The following is a 26,396-nucleotide window of genomic DNA, read 5'->3' as shown; positions in this document are numbered from 1 at the left end:
TTTAAAAAAACACCAGATTTCCTTCTCTTTAAACAGTGCCTTGTTATATATTTGAAATTTACTTTACCTTTCACATGATTTTCCTATATTATATGTATCAATTTATAACATTAAGATCTTTGCCAAGTAATTATGATGCATCATCTTCTGACTGCTGAAAGCTCCAAATTGAAACATTTATATTTGTGTGCATATAAAACTGACAGACAGACATCAGTTTTTTTATATATATATATATACATACACACACACACACACACACACACACACACACTTGCATCATAATTTTTTTTTATGGGTGCACAAATAAATGTTTCAATTTGGAGCTTCCAGCAGTTAGAATAAGATGCATAAGAAACACCTGGCAAAGATTTTCCTGCAGCATATTAGAGCATATAGTCAGAAAGTAAGAAACTGGTACCACCTAATTAGTGGTGTCAAATAGTTGCTCTGCTTTAAGAGAGGGCCCAATGTAACAGAGAGAAGGAAGCAGAGGAAAGGCTTGATTTTTAGTAAGCCCTTGTAGCTTCTTCTGAGACTTCAACTGAAACTTGGTGTTTGGCATCTCTGAAAAATCAAACCTTAAAATTATTGTATACTTGATTTCAAAATATTTTTATAAAATTTAGACTTAATAATAAACCATGTCCAATTAAACAGTTTATTTTTAAGTAGAACAAATCCAAATAGAACTGGCATTGAAGTAAATGCAATTTTATTTGAATGAGGATTGTCAGATATGGCTCTCAAATGGTACTCAGCGAAACTAAGAACCTCAGAGAACTCAAGAGTGTTAAACTTAATTGTAATTTTCCTTTACCTTTTCCAAGGAATCATCAACTCAAAAGATTATATTTCCTTTTACTCTAGCTGTTCCTACAGATAGTCTGCTTTTTTGCTACTAGATAGAGTAGGGCAGTGTACTCCCGTGTATAATTATATGAATGCCCAGAGGGTATGTACAACATAATTAAATTATAGGGTGTCTTGTGAGCATTCTGGCTAACCTTAGAGGACCGTGAAATAACAGACAATTCACAGGATTTTCCCTTATTTATAATATGCCTCATGCAAAGAAAAGATATTATATGGAGATTTATAACATCAGGAATCTACAGTCAACCAAATGCTATCACTGCTTAAGTAGTTTATGCTCCTTTAGGATTCTGAAAAATGATCCGTCTTGAAGAAGGAACAATTGCTTTTAACAAGAGCAACAAATTCTTGAAACCCCCCATTTGATGTAAGGTCTTTCTTTTAGGATGGGCAATTCAACAAAATTCAATCCAGGCAGGTAGAGAGAAAGCAAGCTTCTCTTAGTAAAGCATTCTGAAGTGATTCAATTGGGTTGGAAAAGACTGGAGTAGATTTTTGTAAAGAGAAAATGCTAGGACAAATTGCTTTTCTCCACAAAGAAGTACTTTCCTGCAGAGATCTGGAAAAGTATGTTTAAAGTCTCTATGGAAGCACTTTGGTCAGCAATACAAATGCAACTTGAAGCAGAACAGCGCACAAAATCAAAGCTATGATTCTACTCACCAAAATGGTGGTTCTCCAACACACTCTTCTGCAAGCTTTACAGGTATCCTTCACTCTTCACAAAGTGACAGAGAGCTCTTTAATTGGGTGGACAACAAAAAGCGAGAAATAACTGTCAAGAAGAAGGAAAAAAAATAAATGTATAAATATCAGAGGAAACAAAAAAAATACTAAACAATAAATATCTATAAAAGTCTTTAATAAATACGGTTCTTACAATGAACTCCTCAAGCAAAGAAAGAGCTTTCTTATCCTGATAGACTAGGTCACTGTAGTAATATTAGATAGTCTAGGTCAAAGAGTTTTTGCTACTTTAAATTGCTAGGCAAGGACAACAACCACTATCTTCCAAGATTTTTTCCTCTTCATTCTGCTACATAATCCATTACTTCCTGGCTCCTGTATTTTCTTCAAATGGATTTTTCTTTACTTTTAAAACATACTTGTGAAAAAGATCTATTTGTGCACAGCCACACCATTTTCTTTCTACTTATCTGACCAATGGAGTGGTCTTTTAGGAGTTCAGAAAGATGATGAATTGAGAATAAATGAAAAAGCCAAACTGTAGTGGGAGAACAGTTACACATTGAAAAAAGAGAAAGACAGTAATTAGTCCTCCTAGCAAGTTTAAACCATCAAAAGGAAACAATTGGGTTCGCCAAAAGTATAATCAGTAGGAACAGGGTGTGGGAAAAAGAAAGGATACCCAAATTCTATCCAACTTCACTGAGGCCAAGTATTCGCATTGTTCCTCAGAGTTCAACCGGAGTTTAAGGGAAGAACATACAATAGTATAATGTAAAAAATACATGAATGTTTTCAATGGTTACAATGCAGCCTAAATGTAAAGTTCCATTAATATTCCATATATTTAATGCTGTCAGTTTTATCTAGTATTTTTAATGAAACACAAGTCTGATATACTAGTAATACTGAACAACTAGATATATATCCCTGAAAATGAACAGACAAATTGGTATTGCATGTCTATTGTTCAACATAAAGTATCAAAATGATTAAATAAGCCTTACGGAGTTCACTTTGCCACATATTGGGCACTAGGGCTGTGCAAAATGGCTGTGTTTCATTTCAGTTTCGGATTCAGCTGTTTCAGAGGACAGTGATTCGTTTCAGTGTTTCAGATCATGGTCTTGTTTTGTTTGGGGCGAATCTGTTTCGAACAGGCTGCAAGCTTCACATAGCCCTACTGACCCAGGTGGAGCTGCAAGGTCCCAGCAGGGAGCAGCACAGGGCCGTGGGTGGCTTATCCGGGGGAAGGAGAGGGCCACTGCCCTCTGTGCAGCTGAGGAGACCCCCCATCATGCCAGGTCATGGGGCAGAGAAGCAGCGCAAAGTGGCAAGTAAGCTTGCTGGTCCCTGCTGTGCAACTTGGCTCCACAGGGAGCAGAGATCTGCACCGGGGGTTTCCTTGCTGCCACTGCCTGCCCCGCGCTGCTCTAGTGACGTGGGGTTGCGTGGGGAGGGCAACGGCGGCAAGGAGACCCTGGTGTGGATCTCTTCTCCCTACAAAGCCAGGTTGCATGGCAGGGACCCGCACTGCCCTGCTGCACGAACTGGCTCCACAGAGAGCAGAGATCCATGCTGGGGTCTCCCCACCATCACTGCCTGTCCCGTGCAGCCCTGTGTCACCAGGACAGTGCAGGGTAGGCAGCGGTGGTGAGGAGACCCCCAGCATGGATCTTTGCTTTCTGCAGAGCCGAGTCGCATGGCAGGACAGCAGCGTACAGCAGCTTCCCTGCAAGCCCAGCTCCGAAACTCAAAAATTTCACACAGCCCTACTGGGCACTTCAACACAAGACATTTACTGTGCAATAGACTAACTGCACAGTAAACATCATGCATCTAAACATGCACCCCTATTAGGCTGGAGTAAATTAATTTAGTCCACAGCAGGACAGGACTTGTAAATGCTGCCCCAGCTGGCTGGGGTATGAGGGTGTTTCAGTACAGGGGCCATTTGCTGGCTAGTCCCACACTGAAGTATGCTCATGCCTCAACCAGGCCCTCCACAGCATGTTGAGCCAGGGGGAGCAGCCCCACACTGGCAGGATAACCCCTCATGATCCCTGCCAGTTGGGGCTGCTCTGACCCAGATCAAAGTGCTGCGGTTCCACGTACACATGCAGATGGCATGCCTGGCAGCGATAAACTCCAGAGTTTATTGCTTCGCATTAATTGCATGTGTAGATGCACCCATTAATACTGTATGGAATCTTAGAGGGCTTCAAGAGTCAGTAGTCTTAGAATGAGTCCATTTTGGAACTGATATAAATAAGGACTGTGGGCACCTATACACATGCTCTGGGAGGGGCGTTTTAATTAGAGTGGTTTAACGTTCAATAAGTTTTAGTTAAATTGTCCCTGTCACCATTTTGAAACACAGGGATGATGAATACATGAGACAATGCAGTACGCTAGAGCATTCTGATGAAAAACACTCCAGCAGACTCAATTAATTGAGTCTACTCCAACACGTTCTAATCAGATTGCATCAGAGCAAGAGTAAGAGTGCCTATTAAGCATAAGTAGGTTGACAGATGTATCGTCCATGTAGTGGGGTTATAAACAGGTGGTTTGTAAAAAAAGAAGATACAAAGAACTGATTGTAACAAGATATACAATGAAACAGGTGCCCCCTCACCTGCTTGTCACTATGATAATAAGTTTATGTCCAGTTCTGACACTTTGCCTGTACACTCAATTGTACACCCACTTGGTGCATCAACACGAGACACTAACTGTTTGGTAGCCTGATAATCCTACTCAGTAGCTTTGTGTGGCAAAAACCATGATGTGATGCTACTGTACAGTAGTGTCACAAAAGAAGTGGTTAGCTAGCACTCCTGCATAGCAACTTGGGTTACTGCACATTTATTTATACACTTGTTTATAGAAATACTAAATAAATGTGCAGTAACCACTGTGTAGTAGCGTTTCATGTAGATGCATCCACTGAATGGTAAATCTGCATTCACTTTACAACATCTTACAGCTCATCTGCTGGTACACTACAATTTTGATCACCACCAAATCTAACAAAGATGTTTATGGGGATTGCATCTGCTTGTATCAATTCTGAATTATGTTACAACTTAGAGGGATACTTCTTTCCTTTTCATTGTTGCAGGTAGCTTTTATTCATTGCCATTTGGCTGGTCATGCCAATGATAATAGTTGGTCAAGCCAATTGACACAGGGGGTAAATGCTAAGGTGCATAAATGCAAAATCCCCCTGACAACATGCATCTTTATATGCACACTAGCCAAATGCCTGTCAACAATGATGGGGGGGGGGGCAGGAGGGGGCTGGGATGGAGTGCCACCACCTATTGCTCCATGCTGCCACTGTTCTGCCTCTTGCAGGGAGCAGGGTGGGAGAGCCGAGGCCTCGGCTCCCCCACCCTGTCTGGTCTCTGGCATGGCTTTGGAATCATGGCGGTGCTCCCCCATGCTTGGAGCACTCTGATTGGCTGTTTCCATCAGCCAATCAGGGCATGAATAAAGCGTTACAGATGGACAGACAGAAAGACAGAGAGAGACAGACAGACTTAGGGTTTTATAAAATATTAGAATTGTTCTTTGAACCATACAATCACAGGCTAACATGTATACACAGCTAGATAATACCTTATTATTTCTTCCTCTTGAATTTTAGCCATTTTGATCTATTATAAGTTTGATTTATTTTCTACATTCCTACATTATCTTGTCACATTCCAAGTCAACCAGGAAAATTTACTGATTGTGTTAGTTTTGACAAGACACTCAATACAGAAAATAGAGGGTGCAGACATTAATCAATTCTTAACCACTTAATCCTTTTAGAAAACTCCCACTCCTCCTAGGCTGCTCACTACTTTCTTTGTTACTGAGTCTGAGGATCAGTCAAGATGTAGTTTTGATGACTTTAAGGAGTTAACCCTTTCCTACCATCCTAAGGAGGCCTAGCATCTGGGTCAGCCAACAAATATAATGACAATCTTGTGAGAAAAAGGGGGGAAAAAAGTAATTTGTAGGGATAAATGCTGCTTAGAGATAGGTTAGTGAAGAGACTGAGGCCAGGTTTTTTAAAAGAACAATCCTCTTCGCTGCACTCAAGAGAAGTCAGAGAGAAAGTAATCATATATGCTGACTCTCAAAGCTCATCTTCAGGGGTGGGAGGGGTCTGCAGATGAAGGGGCACATCTAACCACCTTCCCAGCCTGTTAGGAAGTATTTTGCTTTCAGAAGCCAGCAATAGCTGCAGCATGCTGTGCTCTACAACATGCCTCCCTCACCCTCCACAAGGAAACAGCCTTCTAAGCAAGGGGTCCTTTCATAAGTTTTCATCCATCAGCTTGGTTACTTTTCTCACTATGCTCAACTAGATCAGGAGTTAGCCCTTAGAAGCTAAATATAAGTTCTAGATGTTTGTCATATAGGCCTTTAAAAAGCAACATCTTTCTGTCTTGTGTAATGTACAAAGCAAAACCAAGAGACTAAACGGTGTAGCTCTCATTCATTATCAAGCCAGCCATAGCCAAGATGACTACAGTAAGCAAACTGGAAAAAAGGATGGAGGAAAAACCTGTTGTCTCTTAATATTCTAACATAGTTATGTTAGGAATTACTTATTTTCATAAGAGGTTAAACAAAAGTGTAATATAAAAGTTCAAAGATTTCCTTTAAATTCTAAAACCATGTCAAAAAAAGGAATTTCAACTGGTACACTTCCATTAGCTTATAAATAAAATAAACCACTCTCTCATAGCTGTTGTTTTCTTCAATTAGGATAAATAGACCATGGGCCTGCAGCGGATGTTGGGTATTTTTCAAAGCTTCAAGAGATATCATTTATTGTGCTATTTCATTTATCAAGAGCTAAGTGACAAATGTTGAGCTTCTTGCAAGTAATAAGAGAAATGGTGGAAATCCATTCTAATACATAGGAAAATATCCATTTGGTTTACAGCCACATTATGAGTTTACACTAAGGTAATTTTCCTCATTGAAATGTTTGATGCAAATGTGAATAAAACAAATGCCAATTAAACAAATTTGAATTGAAAACTAAATAAAAGGGCAACCATGCCAATGACACTTCTGTTAATACCAAAAATCATCTTGAGACATGCATAGATTTAAGGGTTTTATTAAAATCAACATTAAATATAAAATGTTACCCAGCACCTGTTACTTCAAAAATGTGTTAGGTATACAATTAAAATTCATATGCAAGAGAGAGACCATGTTAGTGTTCACAAGAGGAAAAATGATAGATAGCATAGACCCCCTGCAGTCTCATTCCTTTTTCAACAATGAATTGTTTGCAAATATGGATAAGTTGCTTTGGGCCAGATTTTTTAAGTATTTAGGCAGTTAAATGATGTAGAAAGGAGCCCAGTGAGATTTCCAAATCAGCCCATGTGTTTAACTCCCATTAATTGTAGTGGGATAAAGAGAACAAGAAGTTCTAAAAATCCAAGTAGGGGACTATCATGAAGCATGCAAATATCTTTCAGAACTGACATTCAATGTTTCTGATTTATTTATATTCCTATAAAATTAATCTTAATCACCATCAGCATCCACCTCATAAAATCATCCAAATACATGAAATATTTTTAAATTAGAGACCCATTAATGAAGAGTGGTATAAAATCTATCTACAAAGCTATATCAGGTTCAATAATATTAATTATTAAACACTGCAAGAAAAGGAATTAAGATTTAGTAAATAACAAGTTTCCTACATTGGCAAAACAGTATTCTTAAATAATTCAGGCATTAAAAAAATTCAGGCTCAAAAGATATGTAACGGATTTTGTTTCTGATTAGTTACAAAGTCATGGGTATACACCTAGACTGAAGATGATCTATTATAGACAATAAAAAAGAAGCATTTAAAGTTGTAAAGTAAAGCATGCAATAGCTGGGAAATGCAATAATTAAAGCTGCCTATGCATCTTTAATTTGGTCCTGTATGCATGTGCATTATGACAGTCATTATTTACATGATGATAGAGTATTTTTTTCTTAGGATGCCTGCACTTATGCAGTGTATGCAACAAACAGTGCTCAATTTATGAACAGGTATGCAATATTTTTTTCACTTCTCATTATTCAGTGGGTAAACCCGATGCTACACTTATTTTAAAACTGTACTGAAGACAGAATTATTAATAACCCCATGGGCTATTCTGTGCAACTCATCACTATAGTAACTGAATACTTCACAAACATGAATTAATTCATTTTCCTAACACCCACACAAAGTAAGGAGAAACTGAGTCACAAAGATTAAAGTAAATTTATCCACAAAAATTGGGTGCCTAGGACCTGATTTTTCAGAGTATTTGGCATAATATACAAAGTTATGTATACAAAGCATAGTTCCCATCGATTCACTTGCAGCAGTAAATTCTAAACATTTTTGCAAATCAGACTCCAAGGAAATAAGACAAACACAATGAATTACTACCCAGGTGAGACAGATGCCTAGCATCATACAGAAACTCTGCGGCACAGGTAGAGATTCATTCAATTCAATTCTTAAATAGCAGTATTTGACTGCTTTAACTATAAAATAATCCTCTCTCCTAAAACACCCTGCCTCATTCATTCTACACCACCTAACTTCTGGAACATATATGACAGGGACTGTACAAAAAAGCAGTATCCTTTAGCAAATAACCCAGATTCATTCCCAGAAGAGCTCCATCCAATATGTAGAACAAGGAAAGGTTCATGTGGAAAAACAGTAATGTGATTAAAGACTGTACCATAATACATGCAGACCAAAGGTCAAAGATTCAAGCAAGCATAGCATCCTATTGTCATTGTCACCAGCAGTCCTTCCATGTGAAGATGACAGTCTTCTAGTAAATAGGGAAGCCACTGGTGAGCCCGTAGATGACTGGGGAGCCCAATCTAAATTCTGAATGTTTGACTGCAGACATTGCGAATAGTTGCAGGAAGAATGAGTTACAGCTTGAGGTACAGTTCTTCCCCTTCATCTCTCATCTATCTGCCTCTGTAGTGAGGTGAATTTGCTCAAAATGATCAATGGCTTATCTTATATCACATCGCTATTGGGAAGAATTCAATGCTTGAGTCTCCCAGGTACTGATGTTAATATCACACTTCTTCAGATTGGTCTTCAAGATAGCCTTCAAGATGTCTTTTGTCTACCTCTAGAGTGGTGACCATCAGTAAATTTGGCATATAGGACTTGTTTTAGGAGCTGGTTGTCAGGCATCCTTACACAACATGTCTTGTCCAACTAAGCTGGTGCCATAAAAACAGCTTCAATGCTACTGGTGTTTGTTTGAGCCAGAATGCTGGCGTTCTTTCTTCTGCCCTTCTGACTGATATGGCTTTCAGGTGTTTCTGATGCATCATCCACATTTCACACACATACAAGGTAAGGATTACAACAGCCTGATAGATGAGAAGTTTGGTTTGGATCCTGATGTCTGTCATAAATAAGTCCCTGACAGGGTTAAATGCTCCTGTCACAATGGGCTGAGCGAGCAGTTTTACCCCCCCACTACTGTCTTGGCCACCTAATATGGGCGTACCCTATGTCATCTATCTGGCACCTCTGTGGAAAATTCTAGTATGTTTGAGTCTAGCAGGTAAATGCTAGGTCTTGGTGGAAAAACACTGCATTGCAGGGAAGAGTTCCCGCCCTGTTATGCAGATACGTGCAACATCATTGGCTGGATGTAAATTATGCAAGGTAGATGGTTAGCTATTGGCTCGCTAACCATATAAAGGGTTAAGCAGTTTCCGCCCAAGGCGGAGTGCCCTGACAACGCCTAGGAGCTCTCTGAGCACGCTCAGGGATCACTTCAGGGGCTTGCTGGTGGACTGGCCATCCTCCAACATCTCCCCGTCGCTGAATTACCCGACGTACCCCGTTCCTGTTGCATGCTCGACTCGTTGCGCTGCGTTACTAGTTACTTGTTACCGGTCATCTGTTGCAGTTGACGTGTTACCTGCTATGTTATTATAACTAACCAAGTGTCCCTCACCTGCGCCTGTATCACCAAAGGCGTAAGTAAAAATGTCTTGTTTTGAAACCAATACGCTGTCTCGGCCTCTCCATCCACACGCCTGCCCAACCGATCCCGCTTTACTTAACGAAACCCCCGACTTCTGGCCCGGCTGGCCCGGCTCCCAGGACAATGTCATGATCATCAAAGACACGATTTTGGAGATGTTCAAAGGCAGCACTGGCAGATTTTATCTGGTGTTAAATATTGTCATCTCTGTTTACGTTTGGAAAAAAAAGCGGCCATCGAGACAGGGGAAGTGCTCAACTTTCTCCAAGGACTGCCCTCTAATTGTAACATGTCACTAAGCAGCTGGTTGCTTTAGGGTGGGTTAGTACAGGATCTAGTATTCATGAGAAGCCGACAGTGAGCCAAAGCATTTCATATACTTCATAGAAGCAATCAACAGTGATTATGTTACATTACATTACTGCATGTATTGGGATTAAAGACTGTACCATAATGCATACAGACCAAAGGTCAAAGAACTATGCAAGCATAGTAGCCTATCAGGCCAGCATGATCAGAATGAGCCGGTTTCTACAGCCAGTGGAGAGATGTGGCTAGCACTATACTCAGTTTGCCTTTGACACCTCAGTCTGAACTGCCAGATAAATGTCTACACAGCGTTCAGTGGGAGCTTTTGGCACAAGTATGGAATGTGTCTAGAATTTATGCCTCTGAAGTCATAGTGAGACACTAACTGCTTTGGCAAACAGACAGTGCAGGTCAAATGAATTTCACAAGCAACCAGAGAAAGAAGGGGGTGAGGGGGGAGAGAGAGAGATTTGAGACAATATTTACAACAAAAAGAACCACATAAAAATAAAAGAGTGATTTAAAAATCCACTAACTTAAAAACAGACCCCTACATTAAACAAGTGCTACTTTACATTAAAAATATAGAATCCCACACTTAAGAAATCCATACAAACTACTGTTATATAAAATACAAACTTTAGAAGCAAGAGATAATGTAATAACTGCAATGGACATCATCTTTCATATTTAACAGAAGTGTCAATAAGTGATAGTGATATAGACAAAGCTATAAAAATCTCAGACTATACTACTAAAAGTTTCCAAATGCCTTCATCTTCATCCAAATATCAGTACAGTTAATGGAAATTAAGTTTATGAGCTTTGGGTTAAACTTAAAAGAAAATATGAAATATTTTTCCTCTTAGCTGGCAAAAGATATGAGAGTATAAGATAAGTAAATGTAAATTAACTGACTTCTATGCTAATGAATCATAATTTAAAAAAAACCTTTTAACAACCATAACATTCTGAACGTAAGTGCTTCAATATATTGTAGCAATAGCACAAGAAGAGAGAACAAATTAAAAAAAAAAATCAAGCTAAAAACAAATGGATTTCTCCAGTATAAGCTTCATGCTACTTCATATTTGACAAATTTACAAATTTCAGATTTATGAAGCTTTTTCAAGTTCTCCTTAGTTCTGAATATGATAGATTACTGAAATAACTACCATATTTACTCAAATCCAAGACAAGATTTTTTTTCCCCCCCTCCAATCAGCATGGGCAGGGGAGGAAAGTTGTGTGTTAGATTTGAGTACCAGCCTGGCCCAGCTCTGGTTTTAGCTCTGGGCTTGGAGCTGAAGCCAGAACTGAGGCACTACCTGCTTTGGGCTGGGACAGCTCATTTGGAAGGGAAGGGGAGATTGTAGCTGGGGGAGCACAGGGCAGACCATGCAGGTTGTTCTCCCCTGGCAGGATGGGCCTCTTGCCCCTCCTGCCACTCATCTTCTGCTTCAACTGCAGCCTCCCCAGCCCTGAAGTGGCCCTTCTAGGAGCTGCTGCCACTTCTCCCTGGCCAGGTAAGGATGAAGCTAGGCTGGGGCTGCCACTGCTGCTGACTACCCCAAAGAAGCAGAGTTGCAGCAAAAGGCAAGTGGTGGGGAAGGAAGCAAGGAGAGCAGGAGCAGATGCAGATTAGGGGCAAAAGCTGGGGGCAAAGGCATAGGCATGGGGGAGCTAGGGATGGGGGCAGGACACATACACAGGGGGCAAAGGGTGAGAGGCAGTCACAGGTGGGGGAGGCATGTGGAACAGGGGATGGGTAGTCAGGAACTGGGGAGGCAGGCACAGGTGGGGGAGGCATGTGTAAGTGGGGTACATGGAGAGGAGTAGGCACCAAGGGGACCCACAGAGCAGGGCAAGCACTAGCAGGCAAATGGCATGGGGGACAGGTGGCAGGAAACACAGGCACAGGCAGAGTGTGGTAAAAGGACAACAGGCGAGGATCTGCCCCTCACCCCTTCTTGCCCTGCTGCAGCAGTGGGAGGGGCATGCATTTAGGACACCCTTCCACTAATCAGATTCTAAACCTTGAAAATAAAAGCATTTATAATTTTACAGATATAAAGTCTAATTATTGGGTGTTACCTTAATTTGAAATCTACTTGGTTTGGGGTAAATATATTATTTCAATTGCCTCTCACAACTGTCCTGTTGCACTCTGGTGTGCAACCTCAAGAGGGTTTGCATTAAGCGGAAAATGCTGCCTCCATGGATGCAAAAGCCAATGCCAGAAAGGCAATTGAACAATAAATGAACAGGCACACAAGACCAAGTAAGTGACTTCAACAAAGCCAAACAATAAGTGACCTGGTATTGATCCCATATAGAAGCATGTTGCCCCGAAGAGAAGCCAATTATAAACACAGATCTACCAAAATTGTGATTTCATGAAATCCAGCATTACCCATGAAATCTGTTACTGCCCACAAAATCCATTTGGGGGGGGAACTTACTGAAAAGAAAATTCTCCCAAAAGGAGCCAGCAGTCTTCAGGGTGCTGCAGCAGCCTACCAGGGCAGTGAAGGGGGATCTGTCTGCTTGAATGGCTGCCAGCAAGATGACTGCCACCCCCACACCTCACTGCTAATTGGCTGTGATGGCTACCTACCATGTGGCCCCACCCCTCTCCCCCAATCATCAGTGAGAGGCAGGGACACATGACAGGCAGCCCTCACAGCACTTCAGAGGCAAGGGGCGGGGCCACTGGAGCCCCATAGCCAATATCTGCTGCCCCTGCACTCCATCTGTGAAAAGGCTACTAAACCCTAAGGTCTGCCTGTGAAATCAGGGGAAGCCATCCTGAATTTAGCAGGTCCCTAGTTATAAAAGAGCCAAACATAACAGGTTTGCTGGAGCATGGGAATGAATCATGTGCAACAGACTGCCAATGTGGGCTCACCAGATTGGGATACTTACCCTGGACTAGAAACAGTGCCGGTGAACTCTGAGCGACCCCAAGGGTGGAGCAGGGGAGCCCTGCCCTGTGGAAAAGGAGAAGCCAATCAAAAGAAGGGGTTTTCAATCCTCCCATTCACATGGAAGGGGGGTGGCTGGAGTTGGGGGCCCACCACCCTGAGCCCCGGTTCACTGGTTTGCAAGCCAGGGAGGGACTGCCGGAGGGGATAAAAGCAGCAGCCAAACAGTGACTCCGGGGAATGACACAGGAAACCTAAGAAGAGCTGGGGTGAGCTGACCCAGCAGAGGGAGCAGAGAGACCCCTCTGAAGAGCCTCAAAGGCCCTGGGAGAAGAAGGCAGCGGCGGTCGGCCATGCCTCCAGCTCTGCAACAGAGAGGGAGCAGCGGTCAGGGCTTGGGACAGAGAGTTGGTGCCCCACGGCCCCACTGCAGTGTGCTGGATGTGTCAGGCATCCCAGAGGCTAAGGGTGGCAGTCAACCCCCCCCACTCCACTGCAGAAAAAAAGGGAGCAGCCAGGAGCACAGGTGGCATCCTTATCCGGAGCAGGGAGCTGGGCCGGTGAGTTGAGGCAACCCCTTACCTTCCCTGGGGAAGTGGGACAGCAGCAGGCAAGGCACCGGGATCCTAGGGAGCAGCAGAGCGCCTGGACGGGGGTCCCTGGGAGCTTGGGGCTCAGGCTGGAGCTCGGAGTGGGATTGGCAAGTGGGGTGAGGCGTGTGGGGTGCCTGGCCAGTCATCTGGAGCAGGGGTTTAGAGCAACAACCCTTGGGAGCTGCCTCAGCTGCTGACCCTCTGCCACTGACTGCCCCAGAGGGGACTCAGTCCTGTCCCTTATTATGCAGCTGACTGTCATTGGATGGAGTCCCTGAGCTTTGTGCTTGGGTCATGCTGATTGCTCCAGGAGCCTACTCTGTTGCTTGCCTTTTTGGTTGCCAAGGAGCGTCACCCTTCAGCCTCTTTGTGGGGTTGGGGTTTGATACAATTTGATTGCTGCAGACCAGAAGAGCTTAACCTGTTGCAGTCTGTCGCTTATTGGGAAGTCTGTTGGAGCTGCTGGGAGTGACTACCTTGCTTCCTTGTGGTAGCATCTCAGCAGTGGCTGAAAGCTGCCAGTTACCCTACCTGTGGTTTTTGAGTCAAGGGTTGACTAATGCATTCTGGTTTGTTTTGTGATTCTGGTTATGTCATTTAAGTTCACTTGTAAATAACCTTTCCTATTATTCTTGTTTTGTAAATAAAGTGTAAATAGTTAAATCAGTTAAGTGTTAGACCTTCTTGGGACCACGGGCTGCTCTGTGGGGAGCAGGGGCCGGCTAGAAAGTAAACTAGTGCTGGCCGGAAGCCCTACCCCACTCTCCCCACACCATCCCTGATACTGGGCAGGGGTGGCAACTATTGGGCCGCCACCTGGGTTACACATGCAAAGCTAAAAGAATGCCCAGCAGTAAAGATATACACAAAGTACCAAAGATGAGGCTATTTTGCAAAAGCATCCTGCAGACAAAGAAGAACAAATACAGGGCATATTGTGCATGTAATTGGAGAACATGTCCAAGGAGGGGAGTGAAGAACCAATGACACGCAACTCTTTTTGGTTACAATGCAGAATAAATAAAAATATTTTGTTGTTGCATACACTTTTCTGCATAGGCACACATGTTAACTATGTTAGAACTCAAAGTTATGTGACGGCACACAAGCTACACGGACTGTAGAAGTGGTGGTCTACCTCTGGTCTGGAAAATTGGTGGCAGAGGAAGACTAGTTGCTGCTCACCATCTGCCAAATTTCCAGACCTGTGGCAAGCCCTGCAGGCTGGATGATGCAGCCCTGTGTGCTAGACTGCACCGATGGTCGGTCTATCTGGCTCTAAAATTGCTTGCAACATGAAGGGTCAGGCCACCTGCAGGGTCAGGCCTGCATGTGGCTGGATCCCATCTACAAACTGATCCTGAAGACCACCACCTCACCATTCATCCAGCCCCTGGGGCCAGATAGGTTAAGCATCACTGGACTATATGAAAATTTAGCTCACAGTATGACACTAACATCATCCAAATTATATAGACTAGCAGACTTGAGACCAGTAGTAGGGAAAACCAATCAAGTATCAGAAAAAAAAAACCCAGAACCTAAATTCTATCTGAAATAAGCATGCTAGAAAAAAATCTTAGAGGGAGTGAAAGCCTGAAAATAATTAAGCTTGATAAAAATCCTAATGATAGTGGGATCCATGAAACACCATCCTACAACTGAAGGAATTAAGAAAGATTTCCTGATGTGTTTGAAAGCATGGGATGCCAGAATGCTGGGGGGAGGGGAAATCATGCTACAGACCTAGTGCCAATAGTACATATATCATGGCAATTGCCATTAACAATGAGACCCTAAATGGAGAAGGAACTGCAGTGTGTGTCACAATTGGCTATAATAGAAAAAGTAGATTGTTGCATCATAAAACAAACACCAGTGAGATCTGAAATGTACAGAAATTTGATAATGAAACAAAGCTAAAATATAGGACTGCTACTGTATATCCATCCAAGATGACATCTCTTTTAAGCTCTTCACAGCAAGTGCATTTAATATACTAAATGCTCTAAGTTATAGATAGATCATACCAGACAAAGTGAGCAAGTTAACCACTTGCAATACTCCACTGGAGGATGGCACATCAAGAGTTTATCTTTTCCTACAACATCTTCACAAACATATTGCAGAAAAATGGGCATGAAATTCTAGAAGGATTGCAAGGAGCCAAAATTGTTATCAAAACATTTTATTACATGGCAGTACTAGAAAGGAGCATGGCAGAAAACTAATAGCTGCACTCACAATATGTAAAAACATGAAAAATATCATTACCCTGGAAAAAACTGAAAATACAATGAAAATAAAATAACACTTCAAGTAGAGTCTTCACAAACAGCAGCTGTAGGAAGGAGCTTCAATTTCATATAGATCAAAGGTGTGTCCACATGAGCACGTGCGTACGTCTTGCAGCGTCTCAAAGTCCTTGGCACCTTGGACCCAACTGGAGGTAGCTGGCCTCCTGGCCAATTGGGGCCAGGAGGACATGCTTTGACAGTTCAAAGCAGGCCACCACACCGGAACATCTTCCAGGCGATAGCTGCCCAGATGGCTGGGCAGGGGAACACATGGCAGTAGCGCCGCACAAAGGTCAACTCTGCAGCCAGTCGACTGACAGCTGGCCCAGAGGGGCAGATGTCTCTACTGGCTCTGCAGTCCTCATCCAGGTCTGGCAGGTGTGCAGGTCACAGCCAGGCAGCAGCCCCCACTGCCAGACTGCTGCAGTGAGTAGAAGATGCAAGGAACTCTCAGGGCTGCTTCAACAGGTCAGCTGGCACAAGGGGTAGCGTCTCCAGGTACCAGTTAGCTGGGCCCCAGAAATTCCTGAGAGTGAGTAGCCCTGAGCTACTTGACAGGGCAGCTTTTTGCACTGATGCGGCCAGGACAGGGCAGCTTTTTATACTGCTGGGGACAGCACAGGTGCTGGCCCCAGTCTCTAGCTTCCCCTGGCTGCAGATCCAGAAGGAGGCCGGCAGGGTTATGCCCCAGGGTTGTGCCCAAGTGGCACAATTTGCCTCATACTGAAGTGCATGTCTGGGCACATGTGCTGAGGCAAAAAGCCCCAGCTCAAATTTGCACTGCTTCTATGAGCTGCTGCAAGCGTACATGCTTCCATATGTGGGCGCACACCAAGAGTGTGGATGTCAACATAGCAAACTTATTTTCAAAGGAATTATTTACAATTTTTGCTGGATGTCAAATACCCCAACAGTATATATGGCTGTATAGTAATAGCTGAAATAGATCACAAACCCCTAAAGAACATTCTTGAAAAATGTCTAGCTTCTGTAACACTTCAAGAAATCTGTGTCCAATCTTAAAATCAGAGAACTACAACCTGAAACTCAAATATGGGCCCTGAAGAGATTCCTTTAGCAGATCTTTTCTCATGCAATCACTCAGAAGGACAAGACGTAAAAGAAGCATAAGACTTGCAAAAACAGGCACACATGATATCATAACACTTACCAGCATATACAAATAAGCTAATCAAAAACAGAGTGAGAGCAATGATGTAATCAATCTATAAAAAACAAGGTAGTCAGGGTGACCTGTACAAAAATAACAATGACCTTCGCTATCAATCTTTTGGAATGAAAAAACAAAGTTGGCTGTAGATAATGGACTAATGTTGAAAAGAAAAAGGAGAGCAATTCCTAAGGAAGTGCCTGGAGATTCTGTCAAGGCCTCAGGAAAGTGCCTCCTTAGCAAAACAAAAGAAAAAAAAAAAAGCTACTTGCCCAACACATGTGCAAATGGAAGAAATGGCAAGAGATTGCTACGGTTGTGCACAGTACTAGAAACAAAACTGTGGAAATGTACTATAGCTCAAATGCCTACCTTAGTTTATATTATTAAAACTTCCCAATGGAATCAGGATTTTGCTTGGACTGACATTACAAACTTGAATGTTCAAGTTAGTATCAAATGTATTAAAATGGAATGGACTGGAACGGAATCTTAGGTGCAGCTTTGCAAATCATTGTAAAACAAACGAACAAAAATAAACTCAGAACTGGCTAAAAGGTTATAGAAATCCTACCATGATAAAAATGTCAGAAAAAAAAATAATGGAAGAATAACCCACACTATATGCAATGCAAGCAGAGAGCTGAGAATAAATTAGGTAAAATCACAGCCCTATGAGGACTACTTCTATTAACACAACTACATCTCATGATGGAAGCATAATCTATGATGCTGCCAAGGAAGAATAATGCTAACTGGAATACCAACAAGCCTTCACAACAATCCAACTGCAGCTGACACAGGCCCAAGAAGAAGAGAAGACGTCACTGATTGTCACTGCTGTCACATCATAATTAAGACTTGAGTGCTTCTTTCAAAGGGCTCAAATATCCGTGTGCATATACAAACTGGCCTGCAAGTCACCAGGCCTAGAAAGACTTTGGAGTGCAAGGCTGGGGTCTTTTGTTCCATAGACTCCCAGGAAAAAACAACTTTCTCTTATTAATAAATTGCTTGTAATGTTCTTTGACCTTTTTTCTTAAAGTGTGAAGGGAAGCATACCTAAGGGACAAACTGTAGTTCTGTTCCACATAAATCTCACATGATCTCAACTATAAAAGAGAATTAAGAACTAAAATTTGTGAGAAACTATTAAGGTGACAAAAAGCTAGACTCTGAGAAGGTAGGTTGTCCCATATTTTCTACTTTGTTTACTTTCCACAAAATAATCAAAGATTGTGGGAGGAGTTTTCTGTCTCGATAAATCCTGACCCTTTCTTTCTTAAGAGCTATCTGATGCAAAGTGTTACATGATGGTCTTCAAAATCTGTACTCAATCCCAGATGTCAGGTTAATGCACAGAGCTAAATGGTTCTTAGAGTACAATCATGTGAGGGAAGGGCATTCTTGCAAAGTTTACTCACAAAATAGGCAGGCATACCATAAAACCATGCTCAGGAATTACAGTCAATTCTGCAAATGCATAGGTATAGCTCAAGAACTCACTGTTACCCTGTCAATGGATAAACTCAGTTTGGCATTAGATGGGCAAAATCTTAACTTTTAAGAACACAATGGCAAATAAATTGAGATGCAATACTGTAATATAAAAACATTAAAAGAGCTCTTATTTTATAATTGTAAGAAAACCAACAAATAGTACATTATATTAATGTGTAGTCTGAGAAATCTGTTATGAGGGATGTATTTGAAAATCTTTTGGGAGGAATTTAGATTTATTTCCATATCTAAACTATTTCAGTAAAATAGTAACATAAAATCATGTGCCTGGTTAATCTGCTATACAAAACAGAGGACCAAATGAATGGTAAACCACAACTGTCACTAGAAATTAAAGTATATGATGACTCTAACGTGATTTGAATTTCAGATTTATAATAGGGCTCATTAAGCAGTTTAGAGAAATTCATAAATTGTTTTATTGGGTCTTTTTTTTAATAATTAACTCTACAGAATATTGACATAATACAAAATGCCTGAAAATATACTGTTACTTTTAAGTCATAAAAACATTACATGATATATATTATACTTTTTGGAAGTTTAATCATCCCTCATCTATGAAATTTTAAATAGCAAATCTTCTTAATTCTATAAAAATTAGAAAGAAAGAAAGAAACAAGCAAAAGCTAGCAAATATATGGTTGTACTTCCAAAACGTTTTCAGAATATATAGCATAAAGAACATTCACAAAACCAAAAGGCAAGAGTTGCCAGATGCCCTTGATATAAAGGATTTATTGTAACCCTAAAATCAATTTACCCTTACAAATTATAATTAAAGGATGGATTTATTTCTTATTTTGTTTCTATTTTAATCTCCAAATAAAGATTATTTCTTATCCTTGTCAGATAGTTAATTAAGGGATCAAACCAAGTTCCCAATCTAGCATTGGTTTTCAATGCATATACAACCTTAAGTATATCAGCACACTCACTAAATGGTTACATATATGCTTAGGTGCTTTGATAAAAAAAAAAGGTTCAATTACTTAAGCTGAAAACCACTTGGCAGAGAATGATTCTGTTGCATGTCCCAGGACCATTATTATCTTGCACTAAGCAAACTTAAAAGGCATAAAAGGCACTTTTGTCCCACTGATGGCCCATGGACTGCATGCAGTTTAAGTTGTGGCTCCTTCTTGGAGGCCGCTCCTCCCATCAGCACAGCTTGTAAGAGCAACTCGAGTTTCCAGACTTCCTTCCCCTTCCACTGGCTTTCACTGCCTGCACCTGCCCCACGGTGTGGGGGCAATGAAGTAAGGCATGGCTGGGGAGGCTGAGAGCTGTGTGGGGAAAAAGTGCAGCAGAGGGGGAAGTGAAGGCACATGGTGCAGCGGGGAGGGGTGCAGGCCCAGAGTTCAGCAGAAGGGAGGCATCCACAAAGTATGCAGTTCAAAGACCCTGTGGCTCCCCCTGGTTTGGCCTGCGGGTGTGTGGTTCCTGTTGGTGTAGCCAATGGGGCTTTTGGCCTCCATCCACTTAGAAGTTGGCCAGCCCCAGCAGACATCTTTGAGGCTTAATTAACAAATTCACATAATACCAGGAATGGGAAAAGGCTTTAAAACCACAAGAAACAGCAACAGCAGCAAAAATCTTAAAAAGGTAAACCTAAATATCCCACTGACTTCAATGGGTTTTGGATTGGGTCCTAAATACACGTAACTTTAGATTCTCGTTCTTGGCTGGAATATTTGAAACACAAACATAAATAAAAGTGCAGCCTAGGAGGATACCAATTGTCCCTGCCTTTTCTAATTTAAACAATGGATAATCAGAAAACTGGAGTGGTTCATGGGCAGATCTAGTATTTTGTAAAAGCGGATGCAGGAGCAGTCACCAAAGCTGTAGGAGTGGCTGTACCCCAACTTCCACCACGGGTATGAGCAGATGATGCTCCAGAAGCAGCAGCCACAGCCTTTTCTAAATCCCCAAATCAGGTAAGAACCTCCCGCCAGCCCATGGTGCCACCACCTTCCCCTTCCACTTGCCCCTTCCCCGCCTATCACTGCCGCTACCCCTAGCTGCTGTAATGGCAGGGAGAACTCCTGAGCCACTTCCATCCAACTCCAGCTGGATTATGTGAGGAGCTGGGCTCATCCAGGGACAGTGGCAGAGGGTTTGACCTCCCTGAGACTGCTCCTGGGATGGTGGGGAACACCCAGGGGGAAGGAACCTGTCTGATCTGCTGCTGGTATTGTCCTGAACTGAGCCTGAAGCCCTGTGCACCCCAGCTTGGGAAGGGCAGGTGCAGCTCTAGAGCTCCCTCCACTCCCAGGGCAGCCTGTGACAATGAGGATAGTGATAGTGCTGGGTGGGGAGGGGGGCACTGAGAGAGGAACAGATGTGCTGAAGAGCACAGAAGGAAAGGAAGGGGGTGGGAATTATTACTTGATTTGGGGACTTAAAAAATGCCCCTGGCTACTGTTCCCTCAGTGTGCTATGAAAAGGGAGTGGGACCATGCCATGGTACCCCCTCTGTATCTACCCCTAGAGTGATTTTTCTTATCATCATGAGTTTGGAAGACTTACAAGTTTTCCCCATATACAGAAGGAAGCCCAGCCATTTTGGACTGTAAAGATCACCTAAAGGCAGCAAATATATTCTAAATGTTCACAGCCTTTTGAGAAATACATGTTACAAAAATATGGACAAAGTTCAGATACAATGTGCAAGTATGCTGGCAAGCTACAGGTTAGACAACCATCTTAGTGTAAACATCAAGATTTCACTTGACTATTGTGTATTTACCTATAAACTTTAAGTTAACTTAGGTGAATATTATGTGCATTTACAGTCCAAAAATCTGACTTAATTTATGCTGATTTTTATTTTTCTGATTTATTCACTATCATGCCATTTCTGAAGAAACCAGAGAATAAAATGGTGGTGACAGACTGTCATCAGCATTTGATAATCACAGATCTATACTCAAAGCACTGATTTTTGCATCATTTGTTCTAAGTAAAAATTCAAATATTTAGATATAGGCTACTATAATTATGTATATTTATACAAACTGTGTGTTCATACATATGCTACCTGTTTATATATATACTTTAAGTGTATTTTATATGTATATTTTATAAATTGGTAATATTTATTTACCAATTGTTCCTAAATATACATTAATCTGAAAAATAAATTAAATCACTATATTCAGGTTTCATTAATGTATTTTACAGATTATAGTCCTTTTTTATGCTATGTTTATTTAATCCATATTAATTTACTATTTTTATTTCACAAAGACCAGATTATCAAGAATCAATCAGTCTTCATCCAGGGTTTTGCTTCAACTTAAAGACTAGCATTACATGCAATTTTCAACTATTTTATAACAACTGTAAGATGTAATAATTTGTTAAGGAAACTATCATCCATTGTCTCCAGAAGGGAATAAAGAGGTGTTAAGCACCTCCTTTTTGCCCCATGCCAGTTACTCATATCAGCTAGCAGCATAGGCAGTGGGGTAACAGCCCCAGCAAGGCTGCTTTCTTCCCCCAAGAGAAGAGTGGCCAACCTGTGGCAGGTATGTCATAAGTGATACAGGTAGCTTGTGCAGCATGGGACAGACTGGGGAGAGGACAGGAAGCATAAGAAATAGGAAAGGGAGTAGAAAGCAGAGCAGCAGATCGGGCAGGAGTAGGGAATCAGAATGCCACTTAGGTAAAATGTAGGGATCAATTGTGGCACACCGCCACTGCCCTAGAAGGTGGGTGGGAGGAGGTGGCACGAGATGGAAGAAGCTTTGGTTGGTTAGTAAGGAAGGAAAAGTAATCAGATACTGGCACTGGAACCATGTTACTTCATCACTATAGCAAAGAGAAAGTTGAAGTGACACTGTGATTCTCAGACAACTCTTAAAAAACATGGTGCTCCTTAGTAAGGGCAGATTAACTGACCTAAATAATTAATGCAGTGTCTTTCCATACAAAAACCTTCTATTATGGTTCCTGTTTTCCTTAGTAGTTACGAAGGCATATTATAATGCATTTTGTATGTGAAATAAAGTTAAAGATAAAGACAATACTGAAAGCACACTAATCAGCTTTTATTTTATAAGTGGCTCTACATTCAAGAGGTAGGATAAAAATGGTATCCAGCTGTTCACTGTGGGATGCAGCATTTAAATATCCTGGAACATAATTTGCTACCACACCACACACTAGGCTCGATTTTCTCATTTACACTAGTTTTACACAAGAATAAACTGGCAGTTGCTCCTGATTTACACCCAAGTAGGTGAGAAGAAGATGAAACCGATATCTTAAAAAAAATTGGCATCTACTATTACCTGCATTGATGGCAGACATAATCATATGCTAATATTGTACTACACAATAACAATATCACTATAGACTAACACTAGAAAAAGAATAGTGCTTGGTTATATATGTCATTTACACAATCATTAAAAAAAAATCCATTAATAGGTTGGAATACTCTCCAAGTTCAATTTCTTTTTTAATTAAAATAATAAATCCAGATGTCATTTATTAAAAAAAAAAAGCCAACAGAAATGCAGACTTCATATACTGTTATATTAAATAAGTGCAAAACTCACTACAAAAGAGCAGTTCTTTTCAGCAAAATTATACTTTAAATTTTATTAAAACAAGAGATTTTTCCTTCAGTCCTAAATTCTAGAGAGGTGCAAAGGGGCTTTGTTTGTAGAAGACAATTTCTATAAGGGACTCAATTAGAGCATGAACAAAGAAGTGTCACTTGCCTTCATAAATGCCATCAGCATTTTCTCTTGATACACTCCAATTTTAAGGAGATACATAATTTAAATGTATTTAGAGTTAAGCTGTTGGCACCACTCTTATTTTCAAATTGAAGTGCCATCTGCTGGCCCCATGGCTCAGCCATAATAATATGTTTGCAGATGCCTTTTTTCTGCACAATATATTCTCTTACTTGAATGTACATTTTGCACAATTTTTACACATCGTAAATGTTAGTTATAATAGGGCAGCAAGGAAACTATAAAGAAATAGAATTCATTTTTATTTTAAAGCTTCAATTTTCCTAGGTTCTGTCCCTTTTTGGAAAACCTAGTGGTGGTTCTCTCCATGGTTTGGGCCATGTATTAACAATAGTATGTTGTCTCGTGAGCCCTTAATATATTCTTATTATTTGTTCATGGTACAATGTACAATACACTCAAATAGTCAAGAGAGGATGGTCCCTATTCTAAGGTTTATCACAGTCTACAGAACAAATGCTGTCTAGATAAGGGTCAGTGACAAGAGGAGCAACAGCATTTAATTATGTAAATCAGCTGAACTCACTCACTACAGGCAGACACAAAACCCTAAGCATAACTTTGTGCAAGAGCTCAAGAACATTATTCAATGGACAGAAGGACATGTAAAAGAAGGCAAGGTGGTAGATGAGCAAGAAGCTGACAAACAAGCAAGCAATGATGGAGAAAGTATCATTGGAGCAGAGGATAGGGGTGGAAGGGTGTCCAACTTAACACTCAGCTACGGAAAATAAACAGATTACAGAAAGGTACAGCTGCATGAGGAACCGAGCTTTCTGGGGACAGAGGCAGAAGGGGTAAAGTTTTTTCTTTCCATCCCTACTCCCTGCTGGCTGCCTCTCCTTCACCCCTCACCCACAAGAATCTCCTGCTAACTTGGAGCAAGCACAGGAAAGGGGGAATCTTCATGCTCCCACTACTCTTCCTGGCTGATCCTGGCTCCCCACAAAGCTGCTCCCTGCAGTTTGGGGCACGAGCGATTCTGGGGCTCCCCTGCGGTAGCATCAGCTGGAGACAGTGACAGTAGCACAAAGATTGTTTTTTCCAGTGCTTACTCTCAGCCAGCAGGGGAGGAGCAAAACAGGGAGCAGGTAGTGGAAAGAGGAATCTGTGCACCACTGCCACTGTACCCTGCCAAGTCCGGAAGTTTGACCCCTGCCTTTTACACCCCCCACACCTTGGCTTCCGCTTCCTGTCCCCCCTGCTGGGGGAGGGTCGGTGGGGGGGAGGGGGAAGAGGATACTGCAGGGAGAAGCAAAGGGCAGAGGCAGTGGCAGGGACAGGCAGCAGTTGCAGCTGCAGCCCCAACCCTGGGTCAGTTGTACTCAATTCCAAGATGAAGGGCTTGTTGCCTCAGTGTTATATGGGGTTAGATCCTCATCAATCTAATCTTACTAATAACAACAACAAAAAATACATAAAATAAATTGGATATAATCTTTTGAAATAAACTGAGATCAGTTCTCATGCTGCCAAAAGAGCACAGAGATAAGTTTATATACATCGCAATATCTACACACTGGATTGTTACCATTTTTGTCTCAAGCAGTTAGCAAATACTTAACTCTCTCTTTCTCCGTCTCTCCCCCAGGATTATGCTACTAGTGCATCTCTGGCTGTCCTAACGTGGGTGACTGGTGCCTCTTGAGTCTGGGGAGGTGTTCACAGAAGCTGCCAGTGGGGACGGGGCTGGGAAGCACCCACAAAAGCTGACATTGGTGTTGGCAGCAGGGATGGGAATAGTGAGGATCCGCAGAAGCTGGCATTAGCATCAGCAGCAGGGATGGGGCTGGCGAGCACCCACAAAAGCTGCCGGCAGTGGGGACAGCCCTGTCAGGGGGGGGACAGGCCCCCCCCCCCGTGGGGGGGGGCACCCCCCCCCCCCCCCCCCGGTACCTCCCTACCAGTCACCTGTGTCTTAGGATATTTACCACACACATACATGCACAGACACACAATCATACACACACTTGCATCAAACATGCAGAGCCCTGAATTTACCTGCAGCTTCCAATGAAGCCACTCTGCTTCAGAGCTGAGCTCCTGACTAACACTGCTTGTGGCCTGTTTTGGGTGGTGATTCATATATTCAGCAGTCTTACTCCAAGAAAGTACTGCTTCTTACATTTATCATCAACAAATGGTAACTGTTATGCCTACCAGCTTCAACAAAGTTATACTGAAACACCAGAATAATACTATGTCGGTAAATCATTATCACATTCATTTAATCATCTTTGTATCTTATTTTCCAGTGAAAGGAATCTAATCTCTTGTTCCAGATTTTGCAGAACTTCATTTTTAAATGTTAAATCCAGAGTTTTCCTAAATGCAAGAAACTATTGCAATATTTTTTCATAAATAAGGAAATTAAAACAGTTAAAGAAATGTTTTGAAACTTTTTAAAAGCTACTTCAGACTGTAAAATGGAAAATGTAAAGTGATTTGTGTGGTTCAAACATGTGAGACAAGAACTAATTTCTAATTGCTACTCTGGTGCTTAGCACTCATATAAAGGTAGAAGGCAGAGCAGGATGTCACTTTCAAAATTAAGACATTTCAAAACACATAAGATTTCATAGATTATATCTATAGAGAGATGTTTCATTTTAATCACAGGAAAATGTGGATTGTGGGTTACTTTTTTTTTTTTTTTTTTTTTTTTTAACTGAAAATTGGGGGTATTTTTATATCAGAGAAAACCAGGATCCCTGGTCATGGTTCACCATGACTTAAAATGCAATTGACTCTGGGGGGGCACAGCCCAATAAACTATTTGAAAATCACAAGTTTTTTGGCTTTGGACAAATACCATCCATAATTTATATCAGATATAAGTAGTAGGACTGTGCGAAGCTTCAGGTGCTGATTCAATTAGAAGGAGATTCAGTGGCCGAATCTCTGAATCAAATCAGGAGACCAATAAAAAGATCTGAATCGATTTGGAAAATATTTGAAGAGCTTTGGGCAGTCCCCGCTCACCGCTGCAGGGAGCTGGACCTGAGCTCCATGCAGATAAGTAGGGGGTGGGGGGGCTGAAGGTGGGGGGAGGGGACCATGGTGGGGCCCCCCCAACCCCTGCCCACTCTCCCAGCCCTGTCAATAACTGCCCTGTCCAGCCTCAGCATCCTGGCTCCTTAAAAAAAAAAAGAAAAAAAAGCCCCGCCCTCACTAGCTCCTGTCGGGGGGGGGGGGGGGGAAAAA

The 26,396-nt window shown here is 41.7% G+C and overlaps 1 long non-coding RNA gene across 2 annotated transcripts in view; it reads right to left on the bottom strand.

Moving 5' to 3' along the window:
* The window catches only part of LOC112550490, a 268,292-nt gene that overhangs the window by 165,412 nt on the left and 76,484 nt on the right, over nt 1-26,396 (bottom strand). For both annotated transcript variants that reach the window (XR_003094365.1, XR_003094366.1), the window contains exon 2: nt 1,540-1,651. This is a non-coding gene — a long non-coding RNA (uncharacterized LOC112550490). The remainder of the gene's footprint in view (nt 1-1,539; nt 1,652-26,396) is intronic.

This window comes from Alligator sinensis, unplaced genomic scaffold (assembly GCF_000455745.1).
Source record: "Alligator sinensis unplaced genomic scaffold, ASM45574v1 scaffold7_1, whole genome shotgun sequence".
Taxonomy (NCBI): Eukaryota; Metazoa; Chordata; order Crocodylia; family Alligatoridae; genus Alligator; species Alligator sinensis.
Note: the sequence above shows the minus strand (reverse complement) of the source record. Positions and strands in the feature narration are given on the sequence as shown.